The sequence below is a fragment of the Sebastes fasciatus genome, chromosome 5 (assembly GCF_043250625.1).
Source record: "Sebastes fasciatus isolate fSebFas1 chromosome 5, fSebFas1.pri, whole genome shotgun sequence".
Lineage (NCBI taxonomy): Eukaryota > Metazoa > Chordata > Actinopteri > Perciformes > Sebastidae > Sebastes > Sebastes fasciatus.
Genome location: NC_133799.1, coordinates 20,044,664 through 20,063,040, shown reverse-complemented (window position 1 = coordinate 20,063,040; position 18,377 = coordinate 20,044,664). Strand labels below are relative to the sequence as shown.

The following is an 18,377-nucleotide window of genomic DNA, read 5'->3' as shown; positions in this document are numbered from 1 at the left end:
TTCGCTATTCAAAATGGCGTCGTCTCAATCAGGAAGTGGAGAAAACAACTAAGAAGAATAAGTTGGATAAAACCCCTCTTCTTTCTCGTACTTTGACGCGAGTCTCGGTTCAAAAACAACCCGTGTGCTCGGGGATTGGATTGAGAACAAGAAACATATTGAACGGTAAGTGTACTTTGAGGATATTGTGGGGAAATGAAAGACGAAGCGACACATCGGCAGTTGCCTTTTTTTACAACAAGACGCGTTCAGTGGAAGCCTCTCCTAGGAGCGCACGTTTTTAACCACGGGATACGCCGGCTCTCTTCAGCTTTGGACTTCAGGGAGAATGAGTTGAGACCAAAAGGGAAGTTTAGCGGATTAAAAGAGACGCAGTGTTACGAAACGATAATACTTTAGTGTCAGATAGGTCTAAAAATTGGTTTTGCGTCACATTTACAACGTCACAGAAAGGACAAAGACAAGAAAACAAGGATACGTACATTTAAACATTACAATCACAGGAAGACGATATTCAGGGCCCTTCGACCTACATTTGATCTGGGATTAGTAGGCTCCGTATTTAGTTTTTAGGATTGACTGGTGCACAAAAGAGTGCTTCAGTCTAACCTTATTAAATTGTGGAACCCTGTGTCTCTGATTTGATGGTAACAATTCATATATTCACTGTTGGGGTCAGAGATGATGGTGTTAGCCAGCCTTAAGATGTTATCATGATAGGCTGATTCAGAGATTTCTCAAGGACCTACAGTCTTTCATCAGATTTTCATTTGTTGGAGCAGTTTTGACTTTAAAGTAGTGGACAAACTCTTATACCATGTAGTATAACAATACTGTAGAACAATCATAATAACAGAAGTAAAAAAAGTAGAATTTGTTTACTCGCCCCAAAATACCTGAGAAAGTCAGGAGGAAGTAAATTCTTTGTTTTGTCTTTTTATAGACAAATTCAATGTGGTCTTTCTAAGATAACAGATGGTCTATCATTACTCCCACATATTTATATGGAAAATACCTGCTGGATTGTTTAATTATGAATAACAATAGGAACTTTATGAGAGTCAGATGGTGAACCAAATACATGTTTATTTGTGTTAATCTTAAGAGCGTTACTGTTATTGATACTTCTGCTGTTACTTATGCCACCAACGCATTAAAGGCCAGGAGCTAACCAACCAAGCTTAGCTACTACGTATTTAGCTAGTAATGAGCTTTGACATTAGTTAACCAAGCAAAGTATAGTGGCTTTTAAAGATTCAAGGGTTTTATTTGCCATTTTTACCTAAGTACATTGGAATTCATTGGAGCAGTTTAGTCAGCTTAAGTTATTTATAGTACAAAATAACTCAACACAATAAATAAACTAAACTACCCTCTGCATAGGAACAATACCCCAGAATACAAATATACAGTATATATATGCTTCATGACCATGTTAAAATAACTTGTAACTCTAAAAAATATAAAAAAAATAAATAATTAATATATTTCATAAACATCCCCTGCTATTTCATAACATGCTTGAGTGCTTGCTACACAAACTATTTATCACAGTGTCAGTAAATCATGTTTTTATCAAGCAAACTAACTAGTTAGATAGAAACGTTAATCCAATAACAACGTACAAAACGAACATACCCCAAACTCAGAAAACGGCTATGCTAACCTAGCTAGCACAATCGGCTAGCCGAAGTATGCCGAGTATTATAACAAACTAGTGTATTATCTTGCAGTATTTCTTTCCCGTCCGTGATTGAAGTTGAAGTAAACATTTCATAGATGATTCGTAGCTAACGTTAGCTTTCTGTGTGGTGTGAAATGTAACGTTTGGGTTTGTCGGAACAGCGAGCTAAAGCTAACAGTAGTGGCTTTAACACTGGTAACGTTGAGCCATGTAGGCTGCCTTTCTTTGTGCTGTGTGCGGAGACACCAATCTGCCTCGGTACCTTTCTTTCTTTAGAAGAAGAAGAAGCCACATTTCGGGTTTACTACTTGTATTGGTTGTGTTGGAAAACGTTGCCTTAAAATCCACGTAAATGTATGCAGACTTCTAAAGCGTAAACAATGTACACACGAGGAGATATTAGCTGGTTGAATTGCAGGAAAGGCAATGTAATGTTCAGTATAAAGCTCAGCACTCCTCCAGTTTGTTGGAAATGAATGTAGTTCTCACAAAGCTTTCGGAGATCTAGTTTCAAGTTTCAAGTTTATTTGTCAAATGCATTTAAAAGTACAGTGAAATGCATTTTACCCTGACTCTCTCTCAGCCCTTAAAATCTATAAATAGTACACGTTTAAAGCGTAAACAATGTACACACGAGGAAATATTAGCTAGTTGAATTGCAGGAAAGGCAATGCAATGTTTAGTATAAAGCTCAGCACTCCTCCAGTTTGTTGGAAATGAATGTAGTTCTCACAAAGCTTTCGGAAATCTAGTTTCAAGTTTATTTGTCAAATGCATTTAAAAGTACAGTGTACAGTGAAATGCATTTTACCCTGGCTCTCTCTCAGCCCTTAAAATCTATAAATAGTACACTAGATAAATACTGCAATAAATAAGACAATACCTGAGAATAAAAATGATAAAACAACCTAAAAACATCCATAAAACAATCCACTAGCATAGCATCATAGATCTAGAATAGCAGTTTCTGCCTGCATGTATTATCATTGCATTTATAAATGAGCTAGGGAAAATCAGCGTAGTAGTTGTAGGTTAGTAGTACTGTACTTTTTGGTCGCAATAAGTGGTGTAACTTTCATGGTAGTTAACTGTAAACACTGTATGTAACTTATGTATGTAACCCCCACATGTTTTACTTATACCATGTTGGAGCTGCGTGTGCATCAGCTTAAGAATTAGGCCAAATGCCAAGAAAGAAGTGGCAGTACCTTGTGGAATTAATTGTACCCTGCATTATACCACTGTACCACTATGATGTGACTAATACCAGTGCTTGAAGTGGAAAAAAATAAGTGCCAGTACTCTCTTTATCACATGTTGGTGTGTGTATCTGCCGGTATCAGCAATCTCTAGCGATTAGTCCTATTAATTCATTATTTCTTTTTAAGCAAGTTATACTGTGTCAGTCATAATCAGCGGTGGTTTCATTGCTACCATTATACATGGGCTACGAATCTTCCATAGTAGGCCTATAATACTCCAATAATTTTCCAACTGGAACATTACAGGGTTAAGCTGGTGTGTTTAGTGTTAATAGTTAAAGTGCTTTCCTATGTTATTTGTAGCCTGTAGTCGGGTATCATACAGGTTTTTGGAGCAGAGTCCCAGTCAGGATGCTCCTACATATTATACAGCACGATAAAGAGACACATTATACATTTCTACAGTAAATAGAAGTTACTAGGAGATATTGGATTTGAGGGTCCTCCCCCAAGACAATTTGAAGGTTTTTGACTTAAAGCTATGCAATTTAGCTAATGTTCATTCGTCTGAACATTTAATTCTTCTGGAAATGTTAGACTCAAAAGATTCGGAAAACTTTTAAATAATGTTTCATTCATTATATTTGTTCACATATCAAATATAAAGAAAGTTATGACGAACAGTTCACTATTTATTTTACCAAAAGGACGAGAACATTGTATCGATAGTCCAGATGCTCGCCACATTGTTTTTATTTTCATACTGCTTATGAGGGGCGGCGCAAATACGCTGGAGCTGCATTGTTACGAATCGCAATTATGAATCTCCCAGAGAAAAGTATGGGCAGCTTGTGAGAAGTGCAGTACGCAAGTAAAAGTCACTATATGCCATGGAGTAAACAGTAGAAGTGCCGGCACTGCGTACCGGTGAGTACCGGCCAACTTCGAGCACTGACTAATACGCACTGTGAGTTAAGGGTAAACACGTCACTGATGTTTTCTTGAATTTCATAGCTTCTGTGTTTTAAGATAAAAATAAATATCTGACCTTAAAATATTGTCTTAATATCTGACAGAAACCATACATACTGGGATATTTGGGGTTGACTCAGAAAACTGGAGGAGAGACTTAGAGGAAATGAAAATAGCTCTCACTAAGCTGTCCCCTCTAGTTCTTATTCTTTTCTCCAATTTTCACTCTTTAGTTTCCAATGTGCCTGCAGCCAAGGCTAGACAGCCCTCATGCAAGCCTTGACATAGTGGGTTGCTATGGTGGCTGGCTGGCTATTTTTCTAATTATGTAATTTACCCCTAGGATACTATTTGTTAACTAGAAAGCGAATGACATGCTAGGTTCCTGCGTTTTACTCGAGTGCCCTTAACCCCAGTGACACGTTCATTGGCCTTGGTGTCACTTGCTGTCAAATCCCCCTTGCAGCCAGGTATGTGTCTCCCTCCAAATATAGGTTTAAATAGCAACAGGCAGGCTGCGTAACTATTGTATTGTCAAACAGAAATACAGGCTGAAAACCACAACTCACTCCTCCTCGTTTGTTTCACCTGTTCACAACCTAGACTACTAAAAGTTATTAGACAGCTGTCCTGATACATGCAGGAAAATGGCTTCATCACATGGTGCTCTTTTTGTTTTGTCTTTTGTAACCAAAATAATTGTAATTCACAAAATAGTTGACATATTTATTTCACACATGTCATGTAATATTTTAAGGATTTGTGCAAATGCCTGCCCCTGCAGGGCTGCAAGAGTGGTAGTATAGGTCAGTGACTCTCAAAGTGGGATCCGTGGCACTCTGTCAAGGGGTCCGCAAAATAATTGGCTATAAATTATAAAATTACAGATGGGGACCATTTGCGCCGATAAAACAAGCATATTTTGTCCATTACTCCCGCCCTCGAAACTCAATCATCAATCCGTCATAAATCAGTCACTTTAATTGAATTTATTTTTATATAGCATTAAATCATAACAGAAGTTATCTCAAGATGCTTTTCATATAGAATAGGTCTAGACCATACTTTATTCTTCACTCACTCTGGCTGCCTGTGCTGCAGGGACTCTGAGGGACACAATACACCGGATCTGTTGATACTGTGTTTACAGGAAGTGTAAGGATGATACACAGAACGTGGGGATATTTCACAAAGCAGGATTAGCAAGTTGATCCCATAACTTTGAAAAGTTTTATGACATATCCTCTCAGATATTTAGTTTCATAAATGTTATTAAATGTAATGTCCCTGTCTTGTTAAATGCATTCAGATAATTATCACCAGGAAATAGCATTCTCTGTTTTTGTTTGGGATATTAGCTTTTGAAACACTCATTGGTGGTGTGACCTCAAGCAGCTGTGATCCATGGCTCAATGTGGCTCATGCCCCCTACTCTTTGTGACTTGGCCTCCATTCTCCCTCTGCCTTCGTCTTTGCTAGCCCTTTTTTCTCCCCTCTCCCAATTGGTGCCAGTGATAAATCTAATTTATGGCCCGTGGGCTGATTAGAGTGAGAGTGAAAAATGTTGAGTGGAGGAGGGGAATCGGGGCTAGGTAATACGTTTGATTCAGTTCCTGCTTTCCCGGAATCTGGCCTTCATAAGATAATAGTTCATGTTTAAACATAACATTGGTCAGAAGAGAATGAAAGAACAAGCGGCGGTTGTTGGGAAAATGTGGCCATAGTGTTCACTTCTACGCTGTGACAAGAAACAAACAGGTCCTTTACAATGGGCTATTTGAGTATCCCATGTCCCAACTAGCCTCTAGACCTGGAGGCTATGTGGATTTCTCCCAAGCCACATAAGAGCTCTGTAGGAGATGACTGAAATGTAGGGGAGCATGCCACACTCTGGCATTCCTCACCGCTTTGCCTTATGGTTTTCTGTGGAAAAAATGTGTCCACATCCTTCTTAAAAAAGCAAACAATGATTTCAAAATGGGGCTCATCCAGGAAGGAAATATGAGAGAAATATTAGTGTCCACATTGATGGATGACTGAATATCTTGTGCGTCATTGTTTCAGTTATCAGCTTGGATTTATAACCAGCCTGTGATGAACAGGGAAGTAAAAAACAATGTTTGAAGGCTGACATACAACCTGGACTGTAAATTGTTTAAAGTAGCATGTGTGATAGAGTGATTAGGGCTGTCGCGGGGAAGGAATTACCCCTTCGGTGATGATTGGCTCAACAGCGCGATATGTCGTATTATTGCCCTTTTTGTTTTTGCAAGTGATTTAATTTATCCTGATTTTAGTGCTTTATAAATAAGCTTTATTGTTAGGCCTTTTTTAAGTATATTGTTGATTTTTACATGACAAAGATGACAGCAGTAAAACTTGCTTGAGTACTTGCTTTGGATGAAGAGAAGGCCTAAGCATGTAGGGAGAGAGGACGGACTTGCCGGTCTATGTGTATTAATATCTCCTCCGTTGTTGTTGTTGTTTAGCACTTGTACATGCAGGATGTGATGGTTGGTTTTTGTGGTATGTTGTTGGACAGCTGGGTAAAAAGTGACAGTATGTATTTTTACCTAAAGCTGAACATTTTTCAACTCTTGGTGACCAGAAAAAACACCAAACAAGCAGCGCTCAGCACAGAAGAGATGCTCAGCGCCTTGTCACGTTGCTGGCGTTTATAGAATAGTGTAAATACACGGCACTCCCATTGCAGAGAATTTAAAAAAAAAAAAAAAATCGTGAACATGGCGGTTGCTTGCCATACCCTGAGGTTGGCTTGTCAATAGCACGGTATTGCAATATTGTGGTTATTGCAACAGACCTAAGAGTGATCATATATGCCACATCCAAAGTTGTGATCAACTAATATTTCCGTACATATGGCTGTCCTGACTACATGGGAGTATTATAGCAGACTTCATGACCCTCGATATTCTTGTGTTGCGCCTTTGACACAAGATAAACACATCAAATGTGTATTATCCTAGTTTGACCCTATTTAACAGGACAACCTGTTACACATGCCGGTTCAACCCTGATCTCAGGGTGGGTTGTTGATAGAGGACACTGGACATGGGACCCTTTTCCCCTGATGTTTGGCCTGCAATGAATGTAAAAGTACTAGCGGTATTTGCATATATGATAGAGGATACGTTTTGATGTAGATATATTGCAAATTAGCAAGCTTTCATCTTTTATTTTTTGTCTCATCACTTCTTAGTGCAAACTTGATTGCAAAGGCGATTTCAGCATTCTCAAAAAAGCTTTTTTACACATCATAGATCATTATTGTTGTGAATACGGTGGGTTAAACTTAGTTTAATGTAAAATCTGTTATGAAATTCGCAACCTAACTGTTGAGCTTCATTACGATACATGCACCTTTCTCTGCTCTGAGCAGTCATGATCAGAGTGGAACAAAACAAGTAGCCAAAGCTAATTCTTTATGTGGGTGCTTCATGAACACACTGAGCCTTTTTGAAATGATGCCTTGTCTGTAGCCACAAATGTTGAGCCAATCAGTTTACTGTAACAACAGTTAGCCTGAGTGAGGGTGGAGGCAGTCGCAGACTACGGCCATATTATCACTGGCCGCCGTAGTCCCTGTCAAGTGGGAGCAGATATGATCACTTCACGCCACACCAATGACAAGCATGCTATAATTGTGTAAAATGAGTCACTTAGTGCACTTGCATTTCTAAATGTTGTTGTCCTTTCACAAACCCGTTACAGGATAGCCAAAGGCCTGAGGTAGTATCGGTCAATACAGTATGAGTAAATGTTTGCCATTCTTTGTTTACTAGAGTACTCACAATACATTAATCCCCAGGATATTTATTTTAATGTGTCCGTTAGGGAGAGATAAACATCAGTCAATCTCTATTGGTCAGCCTATTCTGATACACAGCTTCTCCCAGCCAGTTCAGTTTTATTTAAACCCCTCTGACAAATTTTGACCTGCTTCTTCCTGCCGTATGTATTTTTACCGTTGGCAGACGTTTTTTTTTTTACTTGTCTTAAAGGAGTAATATGTAGTACTGACAGCTAGCGTTTTAAAATGGGTACTGCAGTCCAAATTCAAAACATTGGAGCCGTAGCTGAGGGGGTTTTAACAAGTGAGGCAACAGTTTCTTGTCTTCAACCCATCCTTCACAGTTCAGGAGGTAGGACTTGTGAGAAGATTAAATGGATTAGAGCCAGAAGAGAATGAGTGCTGGCAAGCATTACCACGCTTGTTTTTACTAGACTAGGATAATGCAGTACTACACTGGAATTCAGATTTCTTATGAAAGTGATATTGTTTACTTGCATAGCCAAACAGGCGACAACAGCTGTCAGTGTGTCAGTGTGCTGACTTGACTATGACTTGCCCCAAACTGCATGTGATTATCATAAAGTGGACATGTCTGTAAAGGGGAGACTCCTGGGTACCCATAGAACCCATTTTCATTTACATATCATGAGGTCAGAGGTCAAGGGACCCCTTTGAAAATGGCCATGCAAGTTTTTCCTAGCCAAAATTTAGCGTAACTTTGGAGTATTATTTAGCATACTTCGCAACAAGCCAGTATGGCATTACATCATTTTTTATTTTTTCTAGTTTCATATGATACCAGTATCTTCACTCTAGCTTTAAAACTGAGCCCACTACAACCAAAAAATAGCAAGTTGCATTGATGCGCTAAAGAAATTAATGGCGTTAAATAAATTTGCTTTAGCACGTTATTATCGTGTTAACTTTGACAGCCCTAATAATAGTTAGTAGATCCTAGGTGATCTTAGATATGTCCTAGACACATCCCAGATGAGATCAGATAAATGGAGGGTAATTAAATGTTATTGTTGGTTGAGGAAGCACCAAAGTGCATATTCTGAAATTCTTTTACTGTTTTTTTCACGTTATCACTTTTACATAATTTTTCTAGAACGAATTGCGCTTGTCTGACTTAACTTCTCCATGGCTTACTGACTTGCAGTGGCTTTAATGTTCAAGAGCATGATAGCCGCCTCAATCAATACCAGACAGATGAACTGAATTGAACTGATGTTAGCATAGCGAAGTGGCTCAGACGGGCAGACACAGATATGCTCTCAGATGCTCTGCATGTGGGGCAATATAGTCCCGCCTGCCAGACAAGTGAGGTCAATCTGAGTGGAGCAGAGTACTGTCTGGATTTGAACAGCGGCAGGGTAGAGTTCAGAAAAATAAAACACTTATATTGGCAGCTTCCTTTAAAAATGTCACTCTCCTGTGTATTTTTTCAGCACGAGAGCATAATATCATTATTCTGTAGTGATTTGATTTATGTAAGGAGTGCAAGCTATTTAGATTCTGAGACACAGGTTTGCTCCAGTTCCCATTTCAGGATAAGCTTCAGTAGGTGCCCAAGAATACGACTTGACAAATCGACTTATCTGTAACATCACAACATGCATGTTTAAAACCTGTCTTGTGTCCTGCACTCTAGTGCAGCAGTCCTGATTTTGCTTCCCCATGCTATGTTGTTTGCTTGTGAAATGTGCATCTGATAGCTTCTGCCTGGTGTTGTGACTGACTGTGATTCACCACGACTGAGAGGGTTGGGTAGGGGGTGGAGATTCAGAGTCAGGGGACCAGATGCCTCCAATCAGACGCAGAATGCGTCTGGGGGTCAGGCTGGGTGAGAGGGAGAAAGGAAAATGAACATAAGGAAAATGGGGACATGGCTAGCACATGGCAAGAGAGGGATTGTGATGGAAATAGGAAAACAAAAGGCCATCACTAGACAGAAGAAAGAGGGATAGTGATTGGAATGGGGAAGTAGGCAATACCGCTGAGAGAACATGGGGCCGGTGATGGCAACAGTATAGAGTGGGAGGGTGACAGAAATGGAGAGGGAGATGGTCCAGATTTTGAGAATAGACAGAGCAAATGTGATTATACTACAATGTAAAGGTGGGAAGTATCTGATGCAGAGAGATGAAGTATACTCTACCACAAGAAAAAGAAAAGAATGAAAAAAATTTAATTGTTTTATTTGAGAGTAAACAGCCCTCGGATGGCACTCTTACCCTTTACCCCTCCAAAAATGGGGGACTTGCTGTTGGTGACGTCACATTCCCTATAGGACTTTTAGGTTAGCACATTACATTTGGCTTCTTTGCTTTCTTTACATCAGCTGAGACAGATGAAAAATACACTTTGCATTTATGGCTGTGAGAAAATACATCCGGATATAGAATCAATAGCTTGCACATTAAGTACGTGCAACTATAAATATCGCTATGCCCAGTCTTCAATATTCAACTTTGTATGCAAATGTGTTCAGGTAAAACAAGCTGTTGTCTGTTCACCTAACTAGTTGAACCAGAGCAATGAGGGGTAGAGAGCAGCACTCAGCTAGCATGTGTCGTCATTCCTATTCTGAGGAAATTAGATGTCAGAGGAAAACGGGGCAAAGAGGCAGCTAAGTGGATCGCTCTCTCTCTGATCTAGTCAGCCTTTGATCTATTTCTGGTGGGTGCTGGTGGTGCTGGTAGAAGTAGAGGGATTTGCTTCTAAAATGAGTGTCATCAAGCCAAGGCAAACCAGTGTTTGTGATATTTTTCCTACTCTGTGCAGTGCTCTGCTACGGCCTTCAAACTCTTTTCTTCCTCACCTTTCTTTCCTCTCTTTATTTACCACAACAAAGGCATCCTCTGAGCCATGAGAGCTTGATTAAGTTCCCCATTTATGGATAAATCTCTTTAATGTCTCATTGAGCTGGTGTTTGTGGGCACAATGATATTCATCATCATGGCAAAATGGTGCTGAATAGCCGCTTGGAGTGGGCTGATGAGAATCTAATTAAGATTAATCGTTATCCCTTTGTAAGTAACTAAATCTTCGAACCCTGCCTTTCAGTCAGACCGAATCATTCAAATGGCTGCCCGTTTGTTCAATGTGTTCCCGTGTGCTGTCCCAGTCCAGAGAGCCTCTTTGATAAATATTTGAACGGGCGAAATGCAATAACAACAGGCTCTTAAAACCCAATTTGTTTCCATTTCCCGGCTTTTGATAAGACAGCAGATTCGGTTACACAGTCATTCGATCATTATTCTCCATCCAGTGTCCTACCCGGTCATTGGGCTGTCCACAGTCCCTTCATGGCAATGTCTGTAATACTGAATGGAAATTGTGGTTGTGGCAGAGTATGTGTCATGTGTTTGTGCATGTGCACACAGAGGCAAGTACAGGCCTTTTGTGTTGAAAAAGGTGCTAATTAATAATGTAGGCTGTTTTGAATGACGAAGCCCTGCGTTTCCCTGGGAAGTAACTTGTTCCTTTTATGAATATTTCATCACGGTAGCTAATGAATCCAGCCAGTCTGGGCAATCATAACCAACTAACAGCCCCCTTGCTGCTCTGGTGTAAGGCAGCTGGGTCCTGATCATTTCTAACCTGATTACTGGTGATGCTGATGGACTCAGATCGGTGATGAGTGAGTGCTGTGCGTTGGATTGAATGATTATCGTCAGCCGGCTTGTTAATCGGGAAGACAGATGCAGACTATAACAGGAGAGTGACAGATGCCCACAGAGGGCTGTCACATGAGAAACTTTTGTGTACTATGCATTAGGGCTGGGACAATACACCTATCTCCCGAATCGATACTATCACGATACTTGGGTGCCGATTCAATATGTATTGCAATTTTTAAGTCTTGTGATTGTACAAGTATTGTGATTCAATATTACAATTTATTGTGATTTTTGTTAACTTTTTTTTAACACTAGACCATGGGGAAAATTTTAATCATACACTTTTAGGTACTCTTACTTTGGAAAAAAGCAGATACAGTAAAAATGCTTGATTTTGTGTCTGTATGTAGTCGGAGATGTCCTGAAGTCAACTATATCAGTCTTTTTCAGGAATTATTTATTACTTTTTTTTTCCAGCAACCCCAAAAATCAAAGAATAAAGACATTTCCCTCACAAATTAGTGGTATTTTCTTTTTCAATCTTATTTCCATATATGTATTTTTTATACACAGTTTCCTTTGTTATCATCTTATTTTGAAAACTGGACGTAGTCACACGTGTATACTTCCGTTAACTTCGCCAAGCCCGTCGCTAGCTCTGCCGTTGGTCCGTTCTCTTTATACATCCATGGTCAGCTCCATCGGGGCCCTTTGAATGCATTCAATATAAATGTCAGTATATGGGTGCTCTACAGTTGTAGCGTCGGCTGATTTGACTACGGAGATGCGAGTGACGGCTGGTTTGAACACACGTTACCGCAATACGATAATGTTTCCTGTCCATGACAGAGTTAGCATGCAGTTTTAACCATCATGTCTAGCTCTGCTATTCCTGGCAATGTGTGAAACCCAAAGTGTTTCCATACTTAACTGAATGTGTAGTGTTTACCACTTTGGATTTAAATTGTGGTCAGGTCGTATCCACGCAGACCCTCCTCCGTTTTCTGTTTTCTCGCTTTCTAATAATACAGCCATGGTTTCGACTCACTGTGGCGTTGTGTTGGCCTTTGATGGATATGACATCACATTACTTGGACTACAACAATAAAAGCAGTAACTTCCTTCTACTTCTGTATAGATTCAAATGAAGCACTTATATCGATTCTGGCATTAAAAAAATATTATTTACATAGCTGAATCGTTTTTTTTCCCCCAGCCCTAACTTTTACTGTACATGCATGTGTATTGAAAGTTCAGCTCCAGTGATTTTGAACTTTATACTGCATCTCCTATTCCTACTTTTTTTGTCTATGATTCCTTTTTCCTGGTCTTTCCACTCATATCATTATCATGGACTCATACAAAAGCCACAGCTGTGTCTGCACTGGACTGGTTCAGCCAGTTCTGCTCTGCACTTGACTGAGCTCACAGACACCAAGCTCTATATCTACACAAGTGACATTGACAAGGTTTCCATCAGTTTCACAAGCGTAAAGTGTAAACTGTCATGCAGCTAATGTAGACCGCTACTTTTGTGAAAATGGAGGTGAGAAATTTTGCTGAAATGCATCCGCTGTGGACACCCTGTGTGCCACATGGAGCTGACTTTTAGAATGTGGTTGATGAAGATGAAGCAGAGCTGCGTGTTGAAGGATTTTCTCTGTACCTTAAGTAGGATTTAGTACGATGCCACGAGAAAAGCAATGAGATGAGTGTGACTGGAAGTAAAGGAATACATGTGAGAGGTGGCCACAAATGTTAATTGTTTGTTGAACCTTAATTTTTCTATGATACCACACAACAGAAAATGTTTGTCCCACACACACGGTTATACTGTCTTCATAAAGAAAGTGAGCTAATTGTGGGGATACAAAAGACTATGCTTCTGTTAAAAGGGTCTTGATTTGATCAGCGCTGCCTAGTTTGACCATTTGATCGGAGTTTGCGAGTGATTGACAGCTGCTCAGAGACAGCAGGCTCCAGCTCGGCTCCAGCTCAGCTCTGAATGGTTGTTTTCCTCCGGTCTGTGAAATCTTGCAGATGCCATTGGAAGCACTGGAGGACACAGAGGCACATGATTTTTTTCAGATTACCTGTCTCATGCAATACTGTCAGGATATAGTGACCTTTTTATAAAAAATACCTTTTTTTAATCATATTTGCTCCAACCTGCCTACTCCAGCTTTAACCCATCATACGTGCACATACACAAATCATTTTGTTGCGTGTGGAAGTATGATTATATATCAACAGTCCACATGTGAGTTTGCATTAGTCAGTGAGATGGCACACGCGCCAGGCAGGGTGGTGGTTCTCCTCGTGAGCGTTAATCGTGATTTAGCAGCTTAAGGAAGTCACACTTCCCTGGATGATCCCCATGTGCTCTGGCCACCACTGATACTCACACAAGGCCACCAGCAATACAACCAGGCAGTCCTTCCTACCACAGACTGCATTTACCTCTCACCTAACGCACTTGCAAGCACATGTTGGGTGCTGTAATCAACAACGCACGTAGTAAACACACATCTTGTGTTTTTGAAGTGACAGAGGAACGCTGCTTATTAACCTCTGTCTGGCTGACAGACAGGCACAGTGACTCACGCGGCCGAAGGGAACCAACTGGCCTAGTATGTGGCCAGAAATACTGTTTCTAAACGTCACTAAATATTGCAGTCCTCCTGTACAGATAAGTCAGTCTGTGTATTTTGGCATGTTCAGTGCATAGTGTATGGGCTTTTTACAGTTTTTAAAGATTTTACAAATACTGCACATGAAATGGCCTAATCTCCATGCAGCAAGCTTTTGCACAAGGCCACCCACAGAGAGAGATGGAGGGAGACACACATGGGAGGGGGTTGTACAAAAACCAGCAGTAACCTTTGAAGTAATTAACAGATTTAACAGATTACACTGCAAAAGAGGCTCTCTCTCTCTCTCTCTCTCTCTCTCCCTCTGTCTCTGTCTCCCTATCCATTTGTTATTTTAAAATGGCCATATCCTTTTCATCATATAAAACATACACATTTTGCTTGGCAGTCTTGATACAGACTATAAATACAGATATAGATTCCTACAGGAATGAATCCTAGTACCCAGAAATCAGTTAGCATTTTAGCACTTCCGGTTACCTCAATTGGAAGTCAATGGGTTTTTTGAATGGGTTTGTAGTTGGATGCCTGAAATGAGGTCTCTGGTCAACACAAGCTTAAGAGATTTTAACGTTTTGTCCTACGACATAAAACCCATCAATAAATACCTCACTCATGAATTTTGAGGCCTTTATGTGTCTTAAGAAAGGCGGTTGCTAACAAGTAGCTAAATGAGACTACTAAATGTCATCACGCCAACTTCTTGTAAAGATTATGTTGCTTATTTTCTGTAATAATCAAAAATGTAATGGAAATATCCCATTGGCTTTTTGTCCAGGGAACCCAGGGTGATGCTAACTTTCTGGTTGGCCTACAAAAATATGTCATCCCTGTAGCACTCTATTTTAAAATGGCCATATCCTCTTCAGCATAAGACATACACATTTTGCTTAGCAGTCTTGATATAGTATAAATCCAGATATTGACTAAAAGAGACACATTTTTAAATATTCAGGCAGGGTTATAAAAAATGACTTGTGTGTGCTGCTTTTTGATGAATGAACTCCTTGTCTCCCTTGTGCCGCAGTGGGCATGTCTTGTTCTTTATCTTTTGTTTTTCTTTCTCCCATATCTCCAACCCTCTTACCCCTACTGATAGCGTTCTTCATCACCTCCCTCTTCCTCTTTGTGGTGGTTAGGAGTAGTAGTAGTAAGGTTTTTTGCTGTTTTCCGGTAATGAGAGGCCTTACAGGAAGGAGATATGTGGAACCACTCTTACAATGATCAGTATCGATTATCCTCAGAGGCACACTGGAGGGGTGGGGGGTTTGGTAACAGGGGACAGCAAAAGACAGACATGTTTCTGTTGCTAAGAGACAGTAACTGGCATGGTACTGGTGGGTGACGTGGCTACGGGGGATGGAATGAAAGCGCCTGGCTGCTCAGCCTAATCAGGAGAGTGTGTTTTCAGCTGTCACACTTATTGATATAATTATTATGTCAGCTGACAAATGTATTGTATACTACTACTACTACTACCACAAATGAGCTTTAATTTACTAAATGTGCATTCATTCTGCTGTCACAGAATAATCCCTGGATGGGCTATAGGAATGAGTCCCAAAAAATTAGTTAGCATTTTAGCACTTCAGGTTCCCTCGTCTGGAAGTCAATGGGTTTTTTGAATGTGTTTTTAGTTAGATGCCTGAAATAAGGTCTGTGGTTAACACAAACTGAAGAGATTTTAACGTTTTGTTCTACGACATAAAATACACCAATAAATATCACACTCGTGAATTTTGAAGCCTTTGTGTCTTAAAAAAGGCAGTTGCTAACAAGTTGCTAAATGAGACTACTAAAAGCCATCACGCTGTCTCGTCCGCCTTTACAGCCTCTTTGTGTATGCTCGTGTTCCTGCGACCGTGGTGTAGTTCGTCTACAGCCTAACGTTAGCTTTTTACTTCTGGCGATTGCATTCACACTTCAAAAATCATAAAAGTTTGTGGAGATTATCTTGCTGAACAAAACGTATGAATATCATAAACGTGTGTTTGTCACAGAGTTTATTTTCTGCAATAATCCGAAACCCAATGGAAAAATCCCATTGGCTTTTTGCCAAGGGAACCCAGGGCAATGCTAACTTCCTGGTTGGCCTACAAAAATATGTCACCCCTGGAGCACTCTATCAGGGTTAGAAATTAGCACCAGCCACCAGCCAAATGCTGGAAAAATATGCAAATTGCTGCTAGATTTGCTTTACTCAAAAAAGCGATGGTAATCTATTCAGTGGCAATCTATCTAACACTAATCATTGGCAGGTAGACAAGAAAGTTAATTTCCAACACTGGATGTAATCATTCAGAAACTTGAGACTACAACTTCAGTTTCATATACATCACTGCTGAACCACAGAATTCAGTAGAATAACACAGATAAAGTAACAAAATTAAGTTTCAGTTTTGTTTCTCTCTCCCGCTCACCCACTTACATGCACACTTTCTCTTTCTCTCTTTTTTTTTCTCCCTCACTATGCTCTTTTTATTTTTAGCAGTCGGGTATTCCATTACATTAATAGTGTTTGGTTGAACAGTGATACACCCAGGTAAACCCAGATTGAGGGAGGGTTGTGAACCCAACTCAGATACTGCACATTGACCTATTCAGATTGCATACAAGTTAGGGCTGTCAATCTATTAATTTTTTTTAATTGGGATTAATCACATGATTTTCTATAGTTAATTGGGATTAATTGCAAACAAATCACAATTTTTTTGCCTGCTCAAAAATGTACCTTTAAAGGGAGATTTGTTAAGTATTTAATACTCTTATCAACATGGTAGTGGACAAATATGCTTGCTTTATGCAAATGTATGTATATATTTATTACTGGAAATCAATCAGCAACACAAAACAATAAAAAATATTGTCCAGAAACCCTCATAGGTACTTTATTATCATAAAGTGGGCATGTCTGTAAAGGGGAGACTCGTGGGTACCCATAGAACCCATTTTCATTCGCATATCTTGAGGTCAGAGGTCAAGGGACCCCTTTGAAAATAGCCATGCCAGTTTTTCCTCACCAAAATGTTTGGAGCGTTATTTAGCTACCTTTACAACAAGCTAGTATGACATGGTTGGTACCAATGGATTCCTTAGGTTCTCTAGTTTCATATGATGCCAGTATCATCAATAGCTTTGAAACTGAGCCCGCTACAACCTAAAAATCACAGGTTGCGTTAAAGAAATTAGTGGCGTTAAAACGAATTTGTGTTAACACGTTATCGCCTTAACTTTGACAGCCCTAGTACAAATACACATTTGACCTGAGTCACCTGTGGCCTGCATGTAGGGCTGAAAGGGGATTAGGAATATAGCAAGACTTTTGACCCAGATCAACTGGCAAGATGCTTAAGAAACCTTAAATGCATCCAAGCTTTCAGCCTCCTTAGAGTGTTGCATTTTGTACAATTCTGCAACACCAAAGGGGCCTCCCAAGACTCTAGAAACACACTCCCTGACTTGCTTTCCTGTCGCTGCTTTCACCTGGACCTCGGAGGCTGGAAGCTGTCCATACATATTCTGAAGGTATCTAATATCCTTTTGCTTAAGACCTCCTGCCTAGAAAGTTTGCCAGTTGTTTCTTTGCGTTGGGCATCCCCACATTTGCTGCACCCTTATCCAGACAGTATCACACTGGCACCTTGAGGGTAAAATGGCCTCCCTTTGGGTTTATTGGCTATGCGAGTGGTGAATATGTTGGGTCAGGTCACTGTCTCTCTCACACACATTGACATGCACACACACAGCCACACAAAGGCCCTCTTATGTGGACCCTGATGAACTCTATTAGGATTTATTACCTCAGCTTTGTCCCCAGTGAACATGCCTGGCCTATGCTCCAGATTGGGGGCAAACTGGAGGAAGAAATGAAGGGGAAAGGAGGGGAAGGAAGGTAACAGTTTGATTAGTTTGGGGCAAGGGACTGCTACTGACGTTACACAGACACGCATTGTGGAGTGCTGAGAGATTGGATTGATTCAGCAGTCAAAATTGTGGGTTTTGTGGGATATTTGTCAGGTTTTCAGCCTGGAAGTAACATAGAATTCTGTTTTTTAATAGCTGCGACAGTGATGCTGGTATTGTTTTCACCTTGTGAGTGTGTGTCGTCATGGCAAAATGTGGTCCTGGAGACACCTACTATAGCGGGAACTACCACAGAAGTGGTTTTGAGTTTTTTTTGTTTTTTTTCTAAGTTGAGCCCATGCCAGGTGTTTATGCATCTGCTTGTTTTGTGACTGTGATAGCGTCGCAGCCATGCAAGATGCAGTCACAAACGTTTGCAGCTGTGTAGTTGAGATCAAAATTAAGGTATAGTCCGAAGATAAGCGTGGTCCAAGCAAGGGCACTGGAAGTAGGGGGGTAGGAAGTTGGGATTTAAAAAATTTTTTTAGGAAAACTGTCATAGTATAAAGAACACACCAGATATAC

General features: G+C 40.2%; 1 protein-coding gene across 2 annotated transcripts in view; it reads left to right on the top strand.

Moving 5' to 3' along the window:
• Positions 1 to 18,377, top strand: part of sbno2b (strawberry notch homolog 2b) — an 82,760-nt gene continuing 64,383 nt past the window's right edge. For both annotated transcript variants that reach the window (XM_074635640.1, XM_074635639.1), the window contains exon 1: positions 1 to 165. The gene's annotated coding sequence lies outside the window, so the exon portion shown is untranslated. The remainder of the gene's footprint in view (positions 166 to 18,377) is intronic.